The 22,476-nt window shown below is 43.5% G+C and overlaps 1 protein-coding gene across 3 annotated transcripts in view; it reads left to right on the top strand.

Moving 5' to 3' along the window:
* The window catches only part of RAB30 (RAB30, member RAS oncogene family), a 48,250-nt gene that overhangs the window by 7,431 nt on the left and 18,343 nt on the right, over positions 1-22,476 (top strand). Inside the window, exon 2 of one of the 3 annotated variants that reach the window (XM_057364036.1) lies at positions 19,023-19,151. The exons of the other annotated variants lie outside the window; for them this stretch is intronic. The gene's annotated coding sequence lies outside the window, so the exon portion shown is untranslated. The remainder of the gene's footprint in view (positions 1-19,022; positions 19,152-22,476) is intronic. 3 annotated transcript variants of the gene reach the window in all.

Genomic DNA, 22,476 nt, shown 5'->3' with positions numbered 1-22,476 from the left:
TTAAGAGAAATAGCTTTAGCCTTTTTATTCTCTCATGCCCCCTGAAGTTCAGGGTGTCCTGTGGAGAACAGGTGTTAACTCAGATAAACCTGTGGTAAATKAGTTTAATTAAACCCCAGCAAAAACTGGAGAAATCTCTAGCTTTCACAAAAAGGTAAGGACAGGTTTGGGATTTCTATATGTCTGTGGATTGCTGAGGACCTCTGAATAGTCAGGTTCTGCATTTGATTCACTGGAGATGTAGCAGCAAGTTCAACCTATGTGATAATGGCTTTGGGCTCTGCTGTTCTTCTCAGTAATCCCCTTTTCTGTGGCATAATTACAGAAAGTGGTTTTATTCTAAAGGGGGTGTTTTAACATAGGTTGCAACTAATTCCTATCTAAATTTCTAACTAATTTCTATCTAAAATATACTCACATGCAGCGAGTATCTGCACCATTGCAATTACTGCAGCCTTATTGCCAGTAGCTGTCTCCTGTCTGTAGCCAACAGAAGATTATGGCACCCTCTAATTTATCACATATGAAAATATGAAAATCCTCATTGTAAATATTTGCTYTAGAGAGCATTGGGTAGTTACAGGGGGATTCTTGAGCAATGCTTGGTCTATTGAAAAAATCAAACATGCAAAGTCTGCGTCAGAGTTCCATGTAGCAGCAGCTTGAAACTGTAGAAGCAGAGTCAGTGCCTGATTTCTGTATTGCATTTGTCCTTGTTCTGAACAATTTGTTCCTTCTAAAAAGGGAACTGTGCCCATTCCCTTCAAGTCAGCAGTATTCACATTTCTAAAATGTGGTACTAGCATTTTGCTTGGATTGATGTGTTTGTGCACACATAGAAACCCCCCACATAAACACAGGTTTCTGTTAACTCTTTCATTTAAGCAGGCAAACAGGAAGCCTAAAGTTGAGCTCCTAGCTCCAGGTTAATGGATTTCTGCTTGRCCTGTTTAGGAGAGGGAGGTATGAGTTTGGGGCTCAGCTGGARAGTGCTTTGTGGGATCTGTAGGAATGAAGTCTCATCTTGTGTTGTGACCTGCCGTTGGCATGTCCTGAACAGCTCATGCAGGGATGTAGTGTCTACTCAGTGCAGAAACAATCAGTGTCTTTTAGCAGTCACTGACTCCAAATTCTGTCTCTTTTGCCTACCACCCAAAACTGGAAAACAAATTTAAATATATCTGTATCCTGAGATACTTGTCAGTATTTCCATTGTGTTTGTAWGTGTCTTTTGCTAATGTAAAGGGTTTCCCTCTACTTGGAAATATTTTTTTTTCCTTTTCTTTTAAGTAGCAGTTCTCTTGTCACGGTTCTGCAGGGCAGCTGTGTCTTGATGCACTTGCTCTTAGCCATGCAGGTCCCTATGTGCCACTAGGGAGCACTGACAAAAACAGTCTTCAATAGCATGGCTTGTGAGAAAGGGTCTGCTGGGTCTCATTGGGCATCCCTGTGCTGGAGATGATTGGGATTCCCCTGTCCTCTGCCCTTGCACATGTTTATTATGGACCATTCCTGAATTTTCTACTGCAGGTGTGCAGGTAGTATGGGGAACTCCTGAAGCTCCTTCTCCAGTCTTCATATGTACTTCCATCATTAGTAACTTCACCTTGCTCTTGAAAATGTTTAATCTTTCGTCAAGAGCCATCACATTTGTATCAGTGTTGTCTCTAATCTGTTGTGGTTCTGGATTGGGAAGCTGCTTGGATAAGCCAGTCTTAAAATGAATCTAGTTTGCTAGGTTAACTTTTTGGGATAGTGTCCTCAAGCTGATACGTTTTGCAGCCATGTGGGTGGTTAGCTGGTGTTTAATCATAATAAATACAGGCATGTTTAAAACAAATCCCCTCTAGTTAAGAATTTGCAACTGAAAAAATTCAAAATAAATGGAATATTGATTTTGACAATGAAATAACCTAGGAAAACATTAATTGTGGACTGGAGCTAAATCTGTTAGAATAAGGGAGGCTGGTTGTGAAATAATTATTAAATAAAGTATCTCATTAAGTTCCGCAGTTTTGCAAAAGYTGTCGCCACAGGGAGGAAGAACCCAGCGTGAGTGATTGTTTGTTTACTGCAGCTGTCAGTCACTGTGGGGGTGAATGTGTTGCATCAATTTGTGGAGTAGCCACTAGTAACCAGGTCACCCTGCTTAAATGTCAGGCTTCTTGCTGGAAAATGTGTGAAACTGCGTAAAAATTCTTTCCATCTTGTTAGCACATCTCTCACAATATTTCTCGTTTTGCCTGATGACATCAGTTCTTGGAGATGCAGGGGAAGGTTTTAAAAATATCTCCTGGGCAATGCTGGGTGATGCTTAGCTAATGAATTTATTGATGTCCGCCTCATATTCTGGAGAGTTGGTCCATTTYTCGTCCCTCCTCTGATGCAGTTTTTGAGTCATTAATCTCTTTATGACTGCTCCTGTATCTTGTGTATGGATTGGATTTTATTATCCATGGTAAGGTCTTAGGGATAAAACTTCTGTCTATGAGTTCCCACTTTCTACAGTGAAAAATCTGCAGTTCTCTGCAGTCTGTAGGTGTTACTGTAATGTGAGTAACCAGTGCTGCAACTTAGGTGGGAATAGCCATTAGTGGTTTTGGGGAAAGACAGTCTCCTTAATTTCATTGCAAATCAATTTATATAATTCACAGTTTCCTCTAGAAATTACATATTTTGTACTTTGAAGGCAAGACAATTGAATTCTGTATCTCTCTTGTGTTTATAGGCAAGTTCATTCTAAACTTTCTGTTTCTTKGTTGCCTCCATGCATAAAATCGAGATAACCTCAGAGGGGTGCCTTGAATATTCATCAGCCATTTACTGTATACCACTGAAGAAAAGTGTTACCATCAATGCTAATGAAGTTTATTACTCCACCCCTCTGCTGCACATTGATTGGTATTTCAGAGCTCTGCAGTCTCCACAGTGAGCTCTACCAAATTTTTGACTGGACTGAGCCTGTAGATGACACTAATAACTTTGATTTATGTGGGGCTTTCTCTTTGGAAGAGCTCCAAAGAATTTTATAAACTGCAATTCAAGCACAGTGTAAATAGTGCCTTAGCAGCCACCAGCTATCAGGGAGGTGCTGCATGATGGAATTGCAGTGCAGCTGGATGTGAGGGGATAGCAAGGAAGGAATTCTGCCAGCATTGGAGGTGACATAGGGAGAGAAGTAAGAAAACAAGCAGGCACTACCTGAATGCTGATTTTTATCTTTGATGTGATCAATTCTTACAGATCARCTGACTCTCACATGAAACATGGCATTTTTGTCACAGCTTCATGGTGCTGTGGCACTGGTTCAGTTCAAGTCGAGCAGAAAGAGCCCTGCTATCAACCAGGGTTTCCTCTTCATGCAAAGTATGAGTATATCTGCATGTCTTTATTCAAATACTGGGGTACATCAATGTGGTTTCAATGATTCCTCAGACTGGTGTGGCTGACTCTGTACTGTCCTCCTCTTGCAGAGGCAAAARGCACAATTGCTTTGGAGTTTGCCCATCCAAGACTTGAAAGCATACCCTCTTATTCTTAAGCTGGTGTCCCATTAGCCCTAAATCSTTTTAGAATGTTGTCTTACTCTGACAAATGTGTAAGTAGCTTTGTAAAGATGTTGGCTTAGAATTTATTGTGTTCAGATGGGTTTGTTCACTGAATGGTGGAGCCTTGGCTTCTGCCCTCATAGGTGCACTAAGTGCATTGTCTAAACAACATTATTGTTATTTTAGGACAGACACCAACATTGGAGAGAGATGGCAGAGTCAGAAGTGGGTCATTTTGGTTAATTCCTCAAAGGTGGGTAAGACAAAACAGTGCGACTGTCTACAGTGTAATCTGCCAGACCAGTTAGTGTTTTAATGGAACTAGGCACAGGGCTCAAGGTGTCAGATCACTCAATAAAGGGTTTGTCCAGCTTTTCTGTCCCATGTGAGAGCATCTGTTTTAGAAAGGTTTTGAGCACTTTAAACTCTGGTATCTGAGTGCTGCAGCTTCAAGAGCTCAGAAGTGGTAGACAGAGGATCAGAAACTGGATAGCACAAATTGGAGGTAGCTAGAATTGGAAGTTGTGATTGCAACATTTGGAGAAGAAATGCATGGCTGCTAAGTGTGCTCTTGGTTGACAGGCACCAGTGTCCTGAGCAACCAGCCAGCTGCAGCCAAACAAAAAATGGCAAGAGCAGAGGTCAGCCTGATAGTGACAGCGTGAATTCTGGTTTTGGACTCATCCCAGCCACCTGGGGATCACAACAATTGTAGAAATTATATTGTTCTTTGTAACTTCACCAAAACACTTTTTCCTTCAGTAACTTTTGAGCCTGTTGGCCAGGTTAGATGATTGCAAAAGCTTGTTTTCCTTAGATAACAGGGCTAAAGTGTGTATAATACTTTGAAGAGCAGGGAGCTTGTTGAATTTGKGTGCTTGTTTGGCAGTGCTCATCCGAAGCTTGCCCGGCATGGAGAAGAGGTTGCACTGTGTCATGTTTAGGCTTGGTCTGAGCAAATGAGTGTTTCTGCTGGAGCACCTAATGGAGACCTCAGCAATCAACAGAGCACCGTTTGTGGCTTGGCTTTGTGCCTGGCTATAGGCTTACACCAATGTCTACAACAAAAACAAAATGCAAAATGTAATTATAGCCTGGTGGATGAATTTATATTTTTGGTATATTCTGTTGCTTGTTGGAACTATTTTAAAACCTCAGTGTCCAGGATTCTGGTCTTTCTGGATATTTAGAACCTTGTCAGTTCTGTATTTTGCTAGGCCATACCCTCCATTAAATATATATATACTGATAACAGTCAATGAGTGCATTAATGTTTAATTCAGTACATTTTTCAGTTTTAGGATCCCATTCATCCATATTGCTGTAATCGATTCCTCCTAGAAAGGCTGTGGTAATTAGAAGAGAGAATGATTTGCAAGCAATACTGTGACATGTGTAACCAACCTGTCTTGTTTTGAGCCTTTCATTACCTTAGCTTATGACTATAATTGTGTACCATCTCAAGGAGGAGTGTGAGCTGTTCATTTGCATGTTAATGGCACTTTGTCTGTGAAGGTGCTATAGGGATTCAGACAGTGCTATGCAGGAAAAAATAACGTGTCCAGTAAGCAAACAATTTTGATGGTTAGTGGTTCAGACRTTGCTAATAATAAGGGTTTTTTTTCTTCTGATATATCAAATGCATCTTTCAAATGGGCAAGGCAATTGGTATCATTTAGGAGGACAATTGTCATAGAGGACTCCTGCCTGCAATCAGCATCTGTGTCTTCTTGGGAAAGAAGGAAGTGTTTAGAACTTTCAAAAGGGAGAATGTAATAATTGAGTCTCAGTTATGTGTTGTGATACACAGAGATACATTGGGAAAGCTGTGCACTGAAACTCACTGGCTGTTCCATGTGCAGGAGATGGGTGTTGCTGGGAGTGTGGGCTGCTCTCAGCAGCTGAAGGATTGATATACAGGGTGTTTTGTGRAGCTTGTTTGGCATTTGAGGGCTTTGTCCAAGGCTCTGACATTTTACTCTCCGACTTGTAGTTTTAAAAGGGAACATTTGTGATTTTATCCTAAGCCTGAAGTGGGTCCCAGTGTGCCTCAGTGCATGATTGAAGTTGTTTGTGCTCTTGCAAAGAACAGGCTCATAATGGCTATTTTGGCTGTTCCTGGGAAAGAAGACTCTCCATCACACTTCTGCTTTTGYGTGGGAAGGGCTCCCTCTGAATAGTCACAGAAATCCCTGTAAATACCAAAAATGCATCTTGTGTCACATTTCAAATCCTTCATAATTCCCTACTCTCCCGCTGTTTCCAAGAAACCTCAGCCACACGCTTTCATCTCACYATCACCTCTCAGCCTGATGATCCAGGAGGAATTGCCCTTCTCTGTAGGTCAGACCTGGAGGAAAATGAGTAACATGGGCATTAACAGCCTAACATTTCCATTTAGGAACAGTTGGATAAGCCTCAAGAGGGGATACCTGCTGGTTTAAATCAAGAGTGACCACTCAAGCAAGATTCCTTCTGCCTCCTGCCGCTGTGCGTTGCTGCAGCATGCCGTGGTCCATCGTTGTATCCTGAGAAACTGTCAGTGGCAAAATGCAGCTTCCACCTGGCAGAGCTCAGTGCTTTCTGCTGGGTGGCTACAGGTTATGAGCACTACCAGGTAGGGAAAGGCCAGATGACAGCAGCATTTCTGGGCAGGGGAAAGCTCATTGAGTGTTTTYAAGGAGACCTGAGCAGCTGTGAGGGAGAGCATGGTTGACAGGGCTGCTTTTGCTTTCAGAATAATTAGTGTGATGTGGGCTAGGCTGTAAAATGAGTATGAAGAGTGATAACAAGGAGTTGGAACCACAGAAAGAGGAAAAACTGGAAACCCTGAAGGTACAAATTGGGCAAATTGTGCTTTAACAGGACCTCTCTTTCTTGAGTAGCAATGCCAGGGATCCAAGATGAGATGTGCTGAGCCTAGAGGGGTACAATTGAAATAACTGAAATAATCCTGAAGAGACTTTTTAAAAATTTTTTTAAAGAAGGCTTCACTGCTGTATTTCGGTGGAAAATAAGTCTCTTGACAGCTGACATTAAGCCAGTTCTCCACATGAATGACCTGTGTGAACAGAGAAGGTATAGGTTGGTGTGGCTTTGATTGGGAAGGGATTGTGAGCAAAGGGAGGAGAGGGCTTAAGAGAGGATGGGTGGTGTCTGTTTTAAGCTGGAAATCTGAAGTATTCTTAGGTAAGTATCAGCTACTTGATAACTGCATCAACCAGTTCAGCTGCKGCATGTAAAACATTAAATTAGGATAGAAAGCATTTCTATTGRAGTCTGGGGACAGAGGTGGCACTAAGGCACTAGTGGCTAGGAGAGAATTTGGACAGCTGCAGAGCAATGGACCTGTCTGCATGGAGAAATGGAGTGAACATCCCAGGAAAGGCTGGGCCATTATGGATGACCTGTCCTCTAGCACCTAGGACTGAGTGAGAAGGTAGAAGAAAAAATCTTTTCTATTTTGGTAGCTATAGCTTTTATAGAAAGCTTAGTTAAAACAGGAAATTTCCTGACTATGGCACAAAAATAGTTCCCATAAAAAAATGCAAGTCCTACTACAACTTTCTTGGCAGACAAAGACAAAAATGCACATAGAGAGCATGATACCAGCTCAGAGGAAGGTGGGTATTGAGACTGCAGAGTTAAAAGATAATCATCAATGATAGTAAAGAACAGCAAAGCAGAGTTGGAGACATCAGCAGGAAAAGAGGCTGGAGAGGCAAAATAACTCAACAAAGATAATATGAGGCRTAGGTCTGGTTTACACGGTGTTACTCCTGAGTTTCTCTCTTTGGGCAAGTCACCTGATATGTTACTTCTTCCCCATTTTGCGTGTGGGCGCAGAGTGCTCGGAGATGGACAATAATTCTTAGTRAGTGATTTTTCTATAGCACATCAGGCCATCAGCTTGCCTTGATTTCAAGTTTTATCATAATACAARCTTGAAGTTACTGTTAATGATGAGGAAAATGGAAATATGTACATACTGTTTACATGCAACTTGGTCTCCCTTTAAAATTTAAAGTATGTACATGTGGGGGTGGTGTGAGGTGGAAAGTGTGCTTGCAGTAGTTAAATGTCGAGTGAAGCATTTGAGTTCTAACTCCAACCTTTTAAAAATGCTCCAGGCTACTTCCAATGTGATAGACCAAAAAAATGTAATGTGTTTTCTCAAAGCACAAGTCACATGTATGTTTTTGGAGTCTGTATAACTTGGTATAATGCAAACTTGTGTCATGCACACTGAGGTATCAACAAAGGGCAAATAATGAGGGGGAGAAGAGTCTAAGAAGCGTGTAAAGCAGAGACCCCACACGTATAGGGTCTGTAACACTCCTCTGGTGCTCTAAAATAACCCAGATAACATTTGACTTAGTTTCATGTTCAAAGTGCTGGTTRTTGCAGTGAATGAAGGGATAATTTACCTTTATTCTACATTACATATTTAATTGTGGTTTCCTAATCCCTAAGTGCTTCTCACAGCTGGGCTCTGGATCTGTCCAAGAGTGTATTTGTGTTGAGGGTGAAGGGGATGATGTTTGTAACCATGCTGAGACTTTATTTTGCTGGCTTTTGGGCAGACATGAGTGGGCACAGACCTGCTCCAAAAAGCACACTCTGTCTTCRGTGACTGCTGAAGTGTAATAATAAATATACAAAAAAAAAAAGGGCAAACAGTGACTCCTGTGTGACTCCTGTCATCTGCAACTCGTGCATTGTACCTGGGAAGTCTCTCTTGGTGCTTGCCCAGTTCTGTGGGAAAGAAGAGGTTGTTAGTTGCCAAGGAAAGAGACCCAAATCAGTTTCGGGAACGCTTAGAGCAGCAGGCTGTAACTTGGGGCAGTGTGTGAGGCTCCTGYAGAGCAGCATCAACAGAGCTGTGAGCCAAAGCATGGGGTTAGGCAGCCCACAGTAAAAACTTGTATCTCTCTGCTGGAGGTGAAGTTCTTCACTCCAACTGCTTCATAGACTCTTTTTGGATGTGGAACTCTTGTCTTTGCTGCAAGCCCACTTACATCTCTGTGCCAAAATGATACTCAAACCTGTCCCCCTTATATTGCACCAGAAATGGGATACTTGACCTTTAATGCCTAATTTTCCCCGATTCYCTTGGGTTGTTCAATGCTTTTGASAGGGAACCAGAAGCCTATTTGTGACTTACAACTGTGTGTTCTGTTACAGATGGATGTGTTAGCTGGGGCTCAGGCTGGCGCTGAGATTTGCATTGGAACCTGATTTGTGCTCAGGGTTTGAATTCGGATTCCCAGATCCAACACCCAGTCTTGCCAAGATATGCACTTCCTTTGCAATTGTAAAAAACGAGAGTATTCTAACTTTTGGCAGAGGTAACCCCATGACTTTTACCTCTGTAGGTAGCTGGCAGGTGTCATTCCCAAGTTAGGGATAGCTTTTTGACATTTGTTCTTCCCATCATCCCCTCTGGGCAGCATTTCTCCTTCCCTTTTTTTGCTGGGCTGGGCAGGGATGCTCCTCTCTGCAGTGTGGCTGGTTGGGTTCATGCAACCATCTTTCCCCCCAGCTTTAAACCTAGATTTTTACAGCTGTCACATGTTTCCTGTTGCCATCATCTGTGGTAGTGGAGAGTGCTGCTGGCTAAGCAAATATCCCAGTCCAGATGAAGTCAGTTTTACAAGCCTTGTTGCCCTGCCTGGATTCTTTACCACAACAGCAGTTTCTCTTTTGCTTTTTATCATACATGTATCCAACAGTTCAAGTTGCCTCAATTGAAGTTGTTCTGCACGTGGCTATTGCAGAGACACTGAGGTGCTTTGGCTACCAGGGAGCAGCARCACATGTTAAGAAGGAAGGTTTGTTTTCCTTTGGAGAGAAGCTAAATAGGTTGGAGGACAGAGTAGTTAGAAAAATTYAGAGCTGGAATTCTTATTTTCTTGCTGGAGTTAGCTGACTGCAATAAAATTGTGTTAGTTCACTGTAAACCATCTGTTTTCAGAGAGAAAACAGTGACTTTTTAGAAATCTGCTTTTAAAATTAAGACTTAAGATAATGCTTTTGTACAAGTTTCTGGCACAGAGTTTTGCAGGATGGGCGGATTTGGGTTTGAAGTGCCATTTCAGGGCAGTGCTGATGACTGTTGCCTAGGCAAGAATAAAATCTAAAGTGCCATTATAGGACCTGTCCTGTGAGCAGTTATCAGCAGAGCAAAAAAATCTTCTTATATTCTGACTTGTAGTTTTGGTCTTCACCTTTTATACCTGCTAAGAGGATAAATAAGCACAAAAAAAAAAATTCTATTCAGTTCTCTGGATATGCAATTTCAGTCACTTGTAGTATAGAAATACATACAGAAGGAACTGGAAATAAGTGTAGAGCTTCTACAGAAGTATTGTGTTTGCTTTACACAGGCTCTGCTAGATGTGAAATCTCTTTATAAYTCACGACAATTTGCTGTGCAATAGGAGCTGTTGTTTGTACATTGCTTTATATTTGATGGGAGCGTGCTGTGCTGAGGGGCAGCAAGGCTGTGCTTGTGCTTGAGGGGATAAATGGCAAACTGAAACATGATGTGAGGGAATTCTTTATTTTGCTAAATAAAAATGCCTTCTGTTGAGTTTTGAATTACAAGTAGTATTTTTGGGTAGACTGCCCATTTTGTTAAAGAACAAATGGTGCTAGTCCAAATAGTTTTGTGCAAAATTGGGAAGATGCAAGGGATGAACAAATGTGAAATGTGCCTTACCCCCATCAGCGCAGTCTGTCTGGCTTATACTGCCTCAATTGTCAAGCTCTATCCTAAAGGAAAATGTTTAAGTATATATGTGTTTGAGAAGCTGAAAATGCAGTCTTTTTTGTGACTGAAAGACTTTTTCTTCCAGGATTGTGGGTCAAGATTTTGAACACCTGAGTGTAACCAGCTGTAGCCTTGAGACTGAGTCTCCTRGTGGGGATGGAAAATATTTGCCCTGTCACATCCTTTCAATTTAAAGCAGTTAAACTGCATGGTGTCCAACAGAGCTAGGCTGCTCTGCTGTAATACCCAAACAGAATTATTCTTGCTTGTTTTTTTGTTTTTTGTCTGTTCCCATTTTTCTTTCTGAGCCGGCCTTTTAATTCCCTTTGGCCCATGCACTTCCTTGCCTATTCCTTCCCACATCCACCCACRTGGACAGCAATCCAGAAACGCTCTGGACCCTGAACCACCGGGGCACTGAGTGTGCAGGCCAGCAACCCTTGCRGGGAGGGGATGCTGCAGGACCAGTATGATGAGGGGTAGTCTGCTGGAGTCCTCCATGGACAAATCCTGTTCTTTATGTATTTGGCTTATTGGATGGGTGAAAGTTCCTTTGTCTCTTGGCTTGTCATTGCATTCTCCCAGCAACTTCAGTGGTCTCAATGTTTCACCTCGGTGCTGTGGGTAAGGGTTAATGAATGAGGCTTGTGATCCGGTTCACAGTGTTGCTGCTGAAGTTACTGTGGGACTTTATTTATCTCCTAGTTGATACAAAGTGACCTTCTTTTGGTGCATGAAGGCTGGAAATGAAGGTGGGTGTCTCATACCCAGTTCTGCAGGTGCAGTGTGGCCAGGGAGGAAGAACAAGGATGACTTGCCTTCCATCTGTGTCATATCCAAAAGATAAACCATCCAAATAAGTTATCCATGTGTTATCTCATTACCTTTAGCTAATTTGTATGGCCATCCCTGATGATGGATGAGGTTTGTGCAGGATCATGGTTTTGCTGCTGCAGTGAAGGCTTTGCAGTGCAAACTCAGTGAGGCTTTGGTAGATGCCCTATCTGGTGGCCCTTGATGCACATACACAGCCAGCGTTGGAGTGCAGTGGTGCRGTTTGATATACAGCTGCTTTTCTGAGAAGACAAGAGAGGGAGCTTGTGGCTTTCCTTGGAGAAGGGGCTGCTTTCCAGTCAGCTGCCCRTCTGTGGTGGTGCAGCTTCTGGTCCCCCTATGCAATCACGGTGGATGGGGGTGTTGGAAAAAACCTAACTGGCAGAGGAGAACCGTACACAACACTGTATGATAAATGGTATTCCTTAGGGTCCTGCTCCTTCTAGACAAAAGTGTTGCTCTGAAGCCCAGGAGAGGAGAATGATTTGCAGGAGGGGAAGGGCTGGAGACAACCAATGGGCTAAAACCTGGTAGTGGAATGAGTGATGTAAATGTGCTGTGGGGATATCCTCAGCCTCCCAGATTTTTAACATGCAGCCAAAAACAAAAGGCAGCATGAGTGGAAGGAGCAGGCTCTCTAGGGATCTTTTGAATTTGCAGCCAAATTAACTCCCACCTATATTTAGAAAATCTACTGTAAAGAAAGATGTGTGGTGCTGGTTGTGCAGGCAGGGTGCAAGGTGCTTCGGATTGCRTGAGCTGGAGCAAACACTTGGGGTGTCTTTGCTGATCTTACCTGTCTGTCAGATTGAAGCTCACACAAATATCCATGCTTCTGGCTTGTCTTGAGAATACATGAAAACACACCCATTGTTGGACGTGTGGCAAGAAATGGCACGGTGATGGTGAGTGTGGGAGCAGAGCAGGGGATCATGCTGCTGCCAGTTTCTCCTGGCTGTGCTGTGCTGTGCTGTGCTGTGCTGGCAGCTCCCCAGGAGCTGGTGGCTGAGTCCTCGTGGAGCTGAGACCCCCCTGGCAGCTGCTTCAGGCTCCCTTTGGCAGGCTAGAAGTCACCACACAGAAGAGCACATGATTTTCATTACCCGCGCCTGGATGTCTGCTGGGGCTGAATTGCCTGGATTGCTGGGAGCTGCTCWGTAAGAAACAGCAAACATTTTCCCTGGGAAGGAGCAGCTGTTTACATATAGTGTGCAGTAGGTTCATGAGTGATTATTAGGAAAACATTCCTTTCTAGTCATAAAAAATGGCATTTTTGTTGTCTCCTTTCCTGTAAAACAGGCAAGTTGGAGAGTCAGGGATTTTCATTTGCCATGACAACCGATGAAACTGCCAAGCCATGTGATATCTTTATCCTTCCTATGATCAAATCTTTTTCTTTAAGTTTTTTAAGGCCATGTTGCTAACCGTTGTGAAACATCAGGTGTTGTTTGTTTTTCTCATSTAGATTAGTTAGGATTTAATTTGCCTGTTTTCATTTAAGAGCTGCAGAGAGCTGGGGRTTATTGATATTTCTATGATTTATGGTAAGGATGGTTCAGAATTGCTGTATTGTACTGAAGTCTTCCCCACTCTGCCCCTCTCCCTCTGAGACAGGACCACTCAGCAATAGCATTGTTACCCACAGGACAAGCATTATCGTGGGACCCATGAGCGATGAGATTCAGAGCCTTGGAGATGTTGGTTTACACAGGCTTAGAGAYTTTATGAGCCAATAGATCTTTTCCTGTTCTTATGCCAAGACAAGGTTTTGCAAAAGGCAGAAAGTGTGAGGGATATGACTCTTGATGATGCCTGGTCCATGGGAGGGCTTCCCTTGGCTCCAGGTCTGAGCACTTCACACTAACCAAGAACCTGGCAGTGGTGTTGCTGTCAGCAAAGCTGAGTGCCAGCATTTATCCTCTCTTTTAAAAATTGTTATCTTCTATTCAGGAATTTCCTCAAGGTGCCAAATATAGATTCAATACAAAAAAAAATAAAAAAAAAAATACCCCACAAACACAAACCTAAAGTCCAACCCCAAAAGCTGCTCTGTTGCTAAGGAATAAAAATAGATGGTCACAAATACGTTGCTGACGTGCTGAGCTGTGTCCCCMTGACCGTGCAGCTGTGGGTGCGAAGGTCCCTGTCCCAGTGGCAGCACTGCCCGGGCTGCACACGTCATGTTGGCATCAGTGTCTACCAAGGACTGCCTCTGCCTGCRTTAAATAAACAAGAGGAAGCAATTTTCTGTTTCCTAATCTTGGTCCCAAAGAGGTAAAATCTTTGGAGGGTTGCTGCCAGGAGACAGTAGTAGTAGTACAGAAAAACATGTATTGTTTTCTGTGCTGTTATCTGTAATACAGCAGTGTCTATACTGGAAGAGCCCTGTGGGATCATGTTTGTGATGGGAACGTATTTTTGAACAAAAGCACTGTTCTTTGGGAGACCTTGGGCTATGTCACAGASTTGCTGGTCACTGATGACATCAAAAGGGTGAATATCAGTGCTGTAGGAGCTTCACCTTCTCTCCAAGTGCAAATCTCTCTCTGYAGATCTCTGCAATAACTTATTAACCCTTGTGACTGGAGATGGGGAGTAGCTGAGCTGGGTGTGGAGGTGTGCAGAGGTGAAGACATGATTTGTCTGGGCTGGAGAGCTGCCGTGACCAATGCAATCTTTTAATGTGTGTGTGTGTACACCTGCAGTGCTTGGTTTTGTGCCTGCCTAGTCCTCAAGGTGCTGCTTGCTGCATCAGCTCTAAACAATGAATCTCAGAGACTCAGGAACACAATTTTTAAAATTATGCTTTCAGATTTTGTTCTTTTAGGTAAGCTGTTTGAGTAATATCCCTGCAGTGGTAGGAGGCCTGGAGCAGAAAGCATCCACTGAAGAGCTACCTTTTTGTGTTTCAGTATTTGTTCTAATGCCAAATCTACCCCCTGCAGTTTCTTGAATAGTAGCTGGTCCAAAGCTGAGATGAGGTTTTAACAGCAGATAGAAGACTAGAGGCACTTTTGTAGTGGTTTAGGATAAATAAAAAGTATTGTAACCACCTGAAACTATAAGGGGAACTGCATTAGYGTGTGAGAGCTAAAATGTAACCAAAACATGAAAACTGTTCCTTACCTTCTGAAGAGACCTGTGATATCCTTATAAAAAATCATACTTGGGAGCTATGATATGAAATTACTGTCATAGAGATATCAAGATAGTAAACATACTTCTTTACCAAATTAAACCCTGTAACCCAGGCTGTAAAGTCTAATCCTGCTGTCCCACCCTCAGGGTTTTTTTTCCCATCTGGCTTAGGTCCCTCCTGCAGCTGTCTGGAGCAGGCAGGCTGGAAGCCTTCCCTTTGGAAACTTCAGCTTAAGCCAGTCCTGAAGCTACACCCAAGTCTCTATTGTTTCTACTTTCTTCCCTCTCTGAACAATTTGTTTTCGTCAAACATCTGCTGCTCTGGCAGATACCCACAGTTAAAGCTGTACTGCAGTGTTTCTTTGCAGAAATGCAAAGAATATTCCCTGCTAGCTCAGTCCCTTGCCAGATGGGATGGTTGAGATCCCAGCTGAGGGGTTTCCATCAGATGAGACCATTTTTAGAGGGGAAAACTTCTCAGAGGGCAAATACAATGGCTGTGCTGGTGSTGTAGCTCCATTGGGAAGCTGAAGCATGCATGCTTGTGTGCTTGAGCCTGACTGTTAGAGRTGAAATGTGCTTCCCATCTGGAAATAGCTGGTGGCAAATTGAGGACCACYGCTGCAATAATCAGCCTAGGAACAGCGCAGAATTTATCACCCCAAACTGGACTTGAGTGGCAGAGAGGGTCCCCTGTTTTGGGATTCCAAGCTCATCTTTGGAGGCRATGGGGATCTGGGAGATGAGCTGCCCTCAGCTGCTCCAGCCCTTTTATCTGTTTTCCTGTAARGATTTAAATAACCAATGCCTTTGCATTCCTTCTGCCACCTTAACAAAAGCCTGTAACGCTCAACTCTGTTTTATTCCTCCATCACTTCATGTTCAAAAGTGCTCTTATTTCTAGTTAAGAAACCTTCCATTAAGAGGTATAACAGAGGCAGAAGTCCTTCTGAAATGCAAACGTRCTGTGGCAAAGTGCTGCCTTTCCTRTTGTGGTGGCAMAGGTGTGATGCACAGGCTGGCTGATGTGTGTGTGCTTGTGAAAAGGGAGCCTCCAGYTGAAGCACAGGGTCACTTCTTTATTTTCTCGTGCAAGTTGAAGAATAGCCACAACAAAAAAAAAACCAAAAACCTTTTCTCTTAACAACTCTGTCATAGCAGGATTGCCCTTGAATTAGGGGGCATGCCTGAAAGTGTTGCCTGGGAGTGAAAGCCACCTTATTGTGTCACCAGGAAGARGCTGCCCCTGTAACCAAAATGCAAATTACTGACTAAAGGTGGGTTAGTTGAACTCTGCAARTAAATGCCCTGACAATTTTGTGCTTGCTCCTGGATAAAGTTCCTTTAACTTTCCTCCTCCAATTTTTTGGAGGAGGCTGCTTCACTGCACTTCACGCTGTAACAAAATGCATGAGGTGTGAGTTTGGGGTTSAGCTYCTCKCAATGAAGTGTTATTGAASAATCCTAAAATGGTTTGGGTTGGACAGGATCTTAAAGATCATCTGATTCCAACCCCCATGTTATGGGCAGGGAACCTTCCACTACATCAGATTACTCAGTCTCATGCAACCTGGCCTGGAACACTTCCAGGCATGATTTTCATAGGTCCTTTCCAACCCAAACTGTTGTATGTATCTATGATTTTTATCCTTCTAATTGCCTCTTTCTCTGCTGCTGGTATTGCTAATTTATTACTAATATAATATTTTGATTACATATTTATAATATATACAAATTATATATTTAAATACACATTACTTTATATATATATATATGTGGTGTATTTTGGAATATATTTCTATATTTTATAAACATTAGGTATGATATATCTGTCCTAAGCCAAAAGCTATTTTTTTTTTTAGCCTTTTGGTTGCTGCTCCAGGGTCCTGTTGATTTGGGACAGGCTGGCCTTCACCAGAGGTATGACATGGCATAGCAGGGCTGCATGGAGCCCACAGCCCAAGCTGTGAGGTACCAAGCACAACCCAGACCTTTCAGACACCTGAAAGTGCAATTAGCTGAGGTTTAATTACTTATTACTTCTAATAGGTTTGAAGGAGAAGTGATGTAAATCCCMGTAAATCAGAAGCTTGATTAAGCAGAACTGAAGAGGTGGAAATAATGGYTTWTTTTTTCAATTAAAAAGCATTCTTGCTAAATAAAACCTTATTAGAATTTTTTTAAAAATTTTGTTCATACCACAGTCTCTGACATAATGAAAACAAGATGGTCAACAGCAGTGAGACATGTYACTGCAGTTAAAACTCAAGAAAATTTTCTTGGATGGTCTGGGTTATGAAAGTGTGTCTAAGGCACATGTTCATAGTTCACAATACATTTATCATTCTTATGTCCCTGCTAAATGGCACAGTTGCACTTGTGCTAATTCTGCACTTGTAACCCCATTTGAGTCACGATGTTCCTGTAAATATGTTATTGAAATTCTTTAGTTATGACAGCTATTCTTGTAGATTTTCAAAAATGATGGTGTCAAGCTGTCTAATCTTGCAAGGTTTTTAGCAGAGCCTTGTCACCCAGTTTCAAAACTTCTCTGCATATGATSATGATGCCACTCAAACCCATTCCAGACCAGCAAACTAATGCATCAGGAGACTTCTTTGCTTTTTGTGTATTTGACATGCACAAGCCATTCTTTTAAACGGAGGATTCATTTCTCCACTGGCTTTGCCTCCTTGCGAATTGGGCAGCCTGCACATCACTGCTCATAGATTCACTGTCCCCAGAAACCTCGTGGGGGACACCTGGGGTTCAGCCTCATCCTGCACCTGGTTCCTAAAGACAGAAAATCTCACGTGAGTTGCTGGTGGGTTCCCCCATTTTGGTGGGTCAGATCTTGATGTGGGAGCTTTATTTCACATAGAGAGCTTTACTTAGTAACCTTTCCTGGCTTTTCCATGCAAGATATGTTTCAGTTTTTGCTTTGCTGCAGTTTAAAAAATAATTTTGTTGGGTTTTTCTTTCCCCCTTTGGGAAGAGGCTCTTGTTTTTGAGTGGATGAAACAGCATTTTTTGGCTGGATTTCTGGCAATGCAGTTTTTTCCACACTTGGAAGTCAGCCTGTCTGCTGTGCTGGCTGAGTTTGTAACTGCTTCAACACACAAAAACMTGTTGCTGCAAAGCCTGTGTACAGCTTGGTGGTCTCAGGATGTGCTAAAACGTAGCCAAGACCAACGGAGTGTTGTTCAGAGTGTGCAGTATTGTCTCCATCTCCAGGCTTGTAGTAAAAGTTGTTTATAAAAGCACGTGTTAATATTGCAGCAACTTTTTTTTGCAGTGAAACGCTGGATTCTGACAGTAAATGGAGTGTGAGGCTGTTCTCATGCTCTGAACTAGTTTTCTGAAGATGGTGTGTGGTTTGGTCAGACCCCACTGAGGCACTGTGGCTGTGTGTGTCCGCAGTTTTTTTTTTAATCCTAAACAAATTAATGTTCTGTTTATAATTTTGTAACTACTGTGTGTATCTTGTTATTCCTATGTAATGCAGAAATCTGATTGGTTTATCTGTGTGAGGAGAATTATCATTGATTATCCGTTCAATCCTCAGATGTGTTTGATGGAATTTAACTTGCTGTCTGCATGGGATATTTAGCACTTCCATGGCTGTTCCCAGCACTGATGTGCACCAATGTCACCAAGTCTCCCTTCTCTCCAGGAGGTGACAAAGTTAGACGAGGACACTGCACCAGGCAATCTGTGACTTGCCTGATCTCTCCTGAAGAGCCTTTGGTGAMACTGAGATCCACAAGGATGTTCCCAACCCAGACCCCACCTTTCCACCATCCAACCCAAAGAGATGAATGATGTGTATTAATGGTGCTCTTGACACCAGTGTTAGCAGAGCCCATGAGAAAATGTCACCCAGAAGTGGGCAGCTTGGGCACAAAGCCTTTTCGCTGTCAGGGTGTGCCAGGGACAGGTGAAAATCCCAAGATTGCTCCTGAATGTGAGATCTGTAGCCTCTGGTGTYTGGTAAAGCAGGCAGATGGAGAGGGCAGTCTGCAGGCAGCTACACCTGGTGTCCAGCCAYGGGCTGGGGTAAAGCCAGGGCATCTCAAGTGTGAGTGCCACCACAGAGCATCCTGCCCTGTCCTTAAGAGGCATATTTAGGATTGTCACAGCACAGGCTGCTGGATTTAGCTCATCTGAAATGGCAAATGTGATGGAAGGAGTGGGGAAATGCTGAGCTCTGCAAACCCAAGTGCCTACAATAAGTCTTTCTTCCTTGATTTTGGAAAAGACATTCCTGGAGTTCTAAAGTTGCACCACGCTGAGAGCATGGATCCCATGTACCTATGGCTTTGTCACCACAGAGGCATGCGCAATCCAGACTTTATTGGGAATCAAATTCCTCCTAAYTTTTCTAGTGTGAATGGAAGTGAAATTAAACCTTGTGGAGATGAAGAACGAGGGAGGTGGTCAAGGAAGCAGAAGGAAATCCAGGCTCAATTGCAGAGGGGCATGAGCTGGGCTCATGCTTGCCAAGTGCAGGAGCCTGCTTGGGTTGGCAGGTGCTTAGGAAATGAAAATACTTTATCCTGAGTTATGTAACGCAGCAGCGTGTCCAGATCTGAATTCTCTGCAATTTTCTGGCCTGTGAGGAATAATTTTCTGCTTGAAATATTAGCCTTAGCTTTGAATTTTGTGGCTCATGTACATAATTGCTGCTGTTTGAACTTGAGATGTTTGGATAAATTTATTTTTGTTTATAGCTGTTGGATGATGAACAGAAACTACTTGTTTATCAAGAACTGTATAAATACATCAAAAGCTGCCTGACCTACTGTTAGATCCAGCAGGTGGAAGAGGCTGCAGATCCTTCTCTGTGTCTGATTGCAGTGGTAAGTTGTAATGGGATTTTGAGATGGGATRGAGCTGAGGTGCAAATTATCAGTATTCCTGGCTTGATATGGTTTTGGTCTTTATCCATAAATGTGGAGGAACTTGTGCAGCTGTGGATAGTTTGTTCTTTGTTCTGTTTCATTTTTTTATCCAGCTCTACTGGGAAAAAAAGCTGGCTGGGTGGCTGAGCCCAGAGAGAGGTGGTGAATGGAGCTGCATCCAGCTGGCATCTGGTCCCAAGTGGTGTTCCCAAGGGCTGAGTTTTGGGGACAGTGCTGTTTAATATCTTTATCAATGATCTGGAGGGGGGATCAAGAGCACCTGAGTGGGAATGTTGATCTGCTGGATGGCAGGAAGGCTCTGCAGAGGAATCTGGACAGGCTAGACCTGAGGCACAGCTGGATCTGAACCTCTGTGTGAGGCTCAGMAAGGCCAAGTGCTGGGTCCTGAACTTGGATCACARCAACCCCAGGCCAGCACTAYTGGCTTGGGGAAAAATGRCTGGGAAGCTGCTTGGTGGAAAAGGATATGGAGTGCTGCTCTACAGCAGCTGAACATGAGCATGGGGAAAGCAGCCCACAGCTTCTGCATTCCCTTTTCAGGGAATCCATGGGAGCAGGAGCTTGTTTGTACAAGCTTGGGTGGGAGAAGGAGAGGTGAAAGTCCCTGGTCGTTGTGCTTTTGGTTTGGGTGGATCTTGCCAGTGTTTTGGTTGGATTGGAATTAATAACTGAAGMATACCGAGAGCATTTATTGCACTGTATTTCCCCAATGGAGAAACACTGAGGTTGTGGATCTGAGAAGGGCAACAGAACTGATGAGGGGACTGGAGCACATGTCTGGTGAAGAGTGGCTGAAGGAGCTGGGAGTGTTTAGCCTGGAGAAAAGGAGGCTCAGGGGGGACCTTGTCACTTTACAACTGAAAGGAGACTGTAGTGAGGTAGGGATCTGTCTGCTCTCCCACGTGAAAAGCAATAGGATGAAAGGAAACATCAAGTTGCATCAGGGAGAAATCTAGATTGGGTATTAGGAAAAGCTTCATCACTAAAAGGGTGATCCCTTTTAGCACTGGAATGGATTGCCCAGGGAAGTGGTGGGGTCACYATCCCTGGAAGTGTTTGAAAAAGATGTGTATGTGTCACTTAGGGAAATGCTTTAGTGTGGATTTGGCAGTGCTGAACTTGATGATCTTAGATGTCTTTTCCAACTTTAATGATTGTATGATTCTGTGAAAACTAGCTAAGCCTAAAATATGTCCTGTTGTCCTTTAGCTGATTCCCACTGAGGAACCACTTCTCCAGGTGGTTGCCCTGCTTCAATTTACCCCTCCTGTCCTCTTGTTCTGCCCAGAGTAAYTGTTTGTGAGGTCACATGATGGAGTGGAGCAGAACAGTGACACAAATCAAGTAAAACCCCACAAAACTGATCCTGTGTGAGRCTGGTTGGGATGCCAGCTGCATAAACTGCCTTGGGGAAAAACAGCTGTGAAACCAAATTTGCTGCCTTGCTCCCAGCCTTGGGCTTCACCTCATGACAGGGCATGTCTCTGTGCTGATTGAAATGATAGGGATGAGGGGTGGCTGAGGCATGGACTGGCATCCCATCCCCTGCCCTCGCTGCAGGGTTTTGTCTCCTCCAGAGGGTGGGACAGGCAGCTGCATTCCAAACTCTTTAAACTGGTGCAGGGATGTGAGGCAGAGCTCTGCACCTGCAAACACAAGAAAAGAGAGGAGAAAAAAACAAAGGGAACCCACAAAAAAAAAACCAAAAAACCAAAAAAAACCAAAAAAACCCCCAAAAAACCCCAAACAAACCAAGAAAACAAAAACAAATAGAAAAGTTGTGGCTCTGCGTTTGTTTTGTTTTATTTTTTTTTCAAAGTACATAATTCAGCGTGCTGTATTGCTGAGATGCACATTCCCCAGCTGTGGCAGTGGGGCAGAGGTTGAGGCACATCTCTGGGGACAGGGAGGGTGCYGTGAGCCTGAGTCAGCAGCAAAGGTCACTTGGCTGCGAGGTTTGGCGTGCAGGAGCAGAGGGTTTGGTAGTGTGGCCGGGGCCGTGTGTGTGCCTGGCACTGCAGCGAGCTGGGGAGCCCTGGGGACACTCACAGGGGGAAACACCAGCGATGGGCAGCTGCACTCTGCCTCTCCTCACCCTTCCTTGCTGCTTCCTTTGCTTTCTCCTCTCCCATGCCCTGACTTCTTGTGTCTCTTCAGTTCTGGCATTTAATCTCATTGTTGCGTAGTTTGTTTTATGRTCCTGGCTCGTCTTTCAGTTCCCGTTTGGGGTTGTTATCGCATATGATTACTCCTAGAGCCTAATGAAGGGGATCAGACATAACTCTAGGGTATGTCTGARCCATTTCACATTTCTGACCTCAAAGATCTGCAGAGAAAGTTTATTTTTAAGCTTCCTAAGAAGATAAATTTGCATTTTGGATTGTTTAGGGTGCAAGTAATGGAACTGAAATCTGTCTGGGGGGGAGCGTACCCTCTGGGGTATGAAGAATCCCAGGAATAATTATGCTGTGCTGTGTGAGTATCATTAGTCTTGAAATAGCTTTTAGAGGATGACCACATTTTTCTTCATGGAAGAAGCTAGTGTGAAAGCTTGAAACCTTATATTGACATTTATTCTTCATTTAAGAGCACTGTCAACATGTGYTAAACATTGCTGTTGTTATCCAGTCGCACTATGGGAAAGCCAGTCATGGGGATATGAAATGATTACACAAAATAAGAACTTCAGAATATTTTAAAAGGGCTTTTTTTTTTTTGGCTGTTCTTTAAGGTCCCACTCTTTCACTGTACTAAGAGAGAGGAAGGAGCTGTGAGGTGTTGTGTGTTGGAGCAAGGTGAAGTCAGAGCATTCTCAGGACACCTCCTCCTGCTACTGTTTGGTGGCATTTGCTGCACTGTGCCCCTGACCCAGGTGAAGTGACACGTCTGTGCAGTGACTCAGCTGTGTTCCTTCGAACCATCTGCTGATGTGATGCAGCTCATTAGTCACTAATTGGTGTGGTTACCCTTTTTTTAGGCTGTTGGAAAGGCCAAGGGCCACTTAGATGTGAAGCAGCTGAGTCAGTCTTCTACCTCTTTTGCCAGACTCTTGGTGGTGCTTGGAGAGCTGTTTCAGTGTGCCCTGCCAGGCAGATCCAGACTGTCTCAGTTTTCTCTTGTATTCTCTGSTTGTTTGACTCTAAGCCTATCATGGCTTTTTGGTGGGACTGGAGTCTGTAGCTGGAKCTTTCTGGTGTGTGCAAAGGAAGGGCCTTTGGAGGCAGTGGGAGACAGCACTCTGGCTTTGGACTGAGCATGAGAA

The sequence above is a fragment of the Malurus melanocephalus genome, unplaced genomic scaffold, assembly GCF_030028575.1.
Source record: "Malurus melanocephalus ecotype Western Australia unplaced genomic scaffold, MMel_1.1 scaffold_34, whole genome shotgun sequence".
NCBI lineage: Eukaryota > Metazoa > Chordata > Aves > Passeriformes > Maluridae > Malurus > Malurus melanocephalus.
Note: the sequence above shows the minus strand (reverse complement) of the source record. Positions and strands in the feature narration are given on the sequence as shown.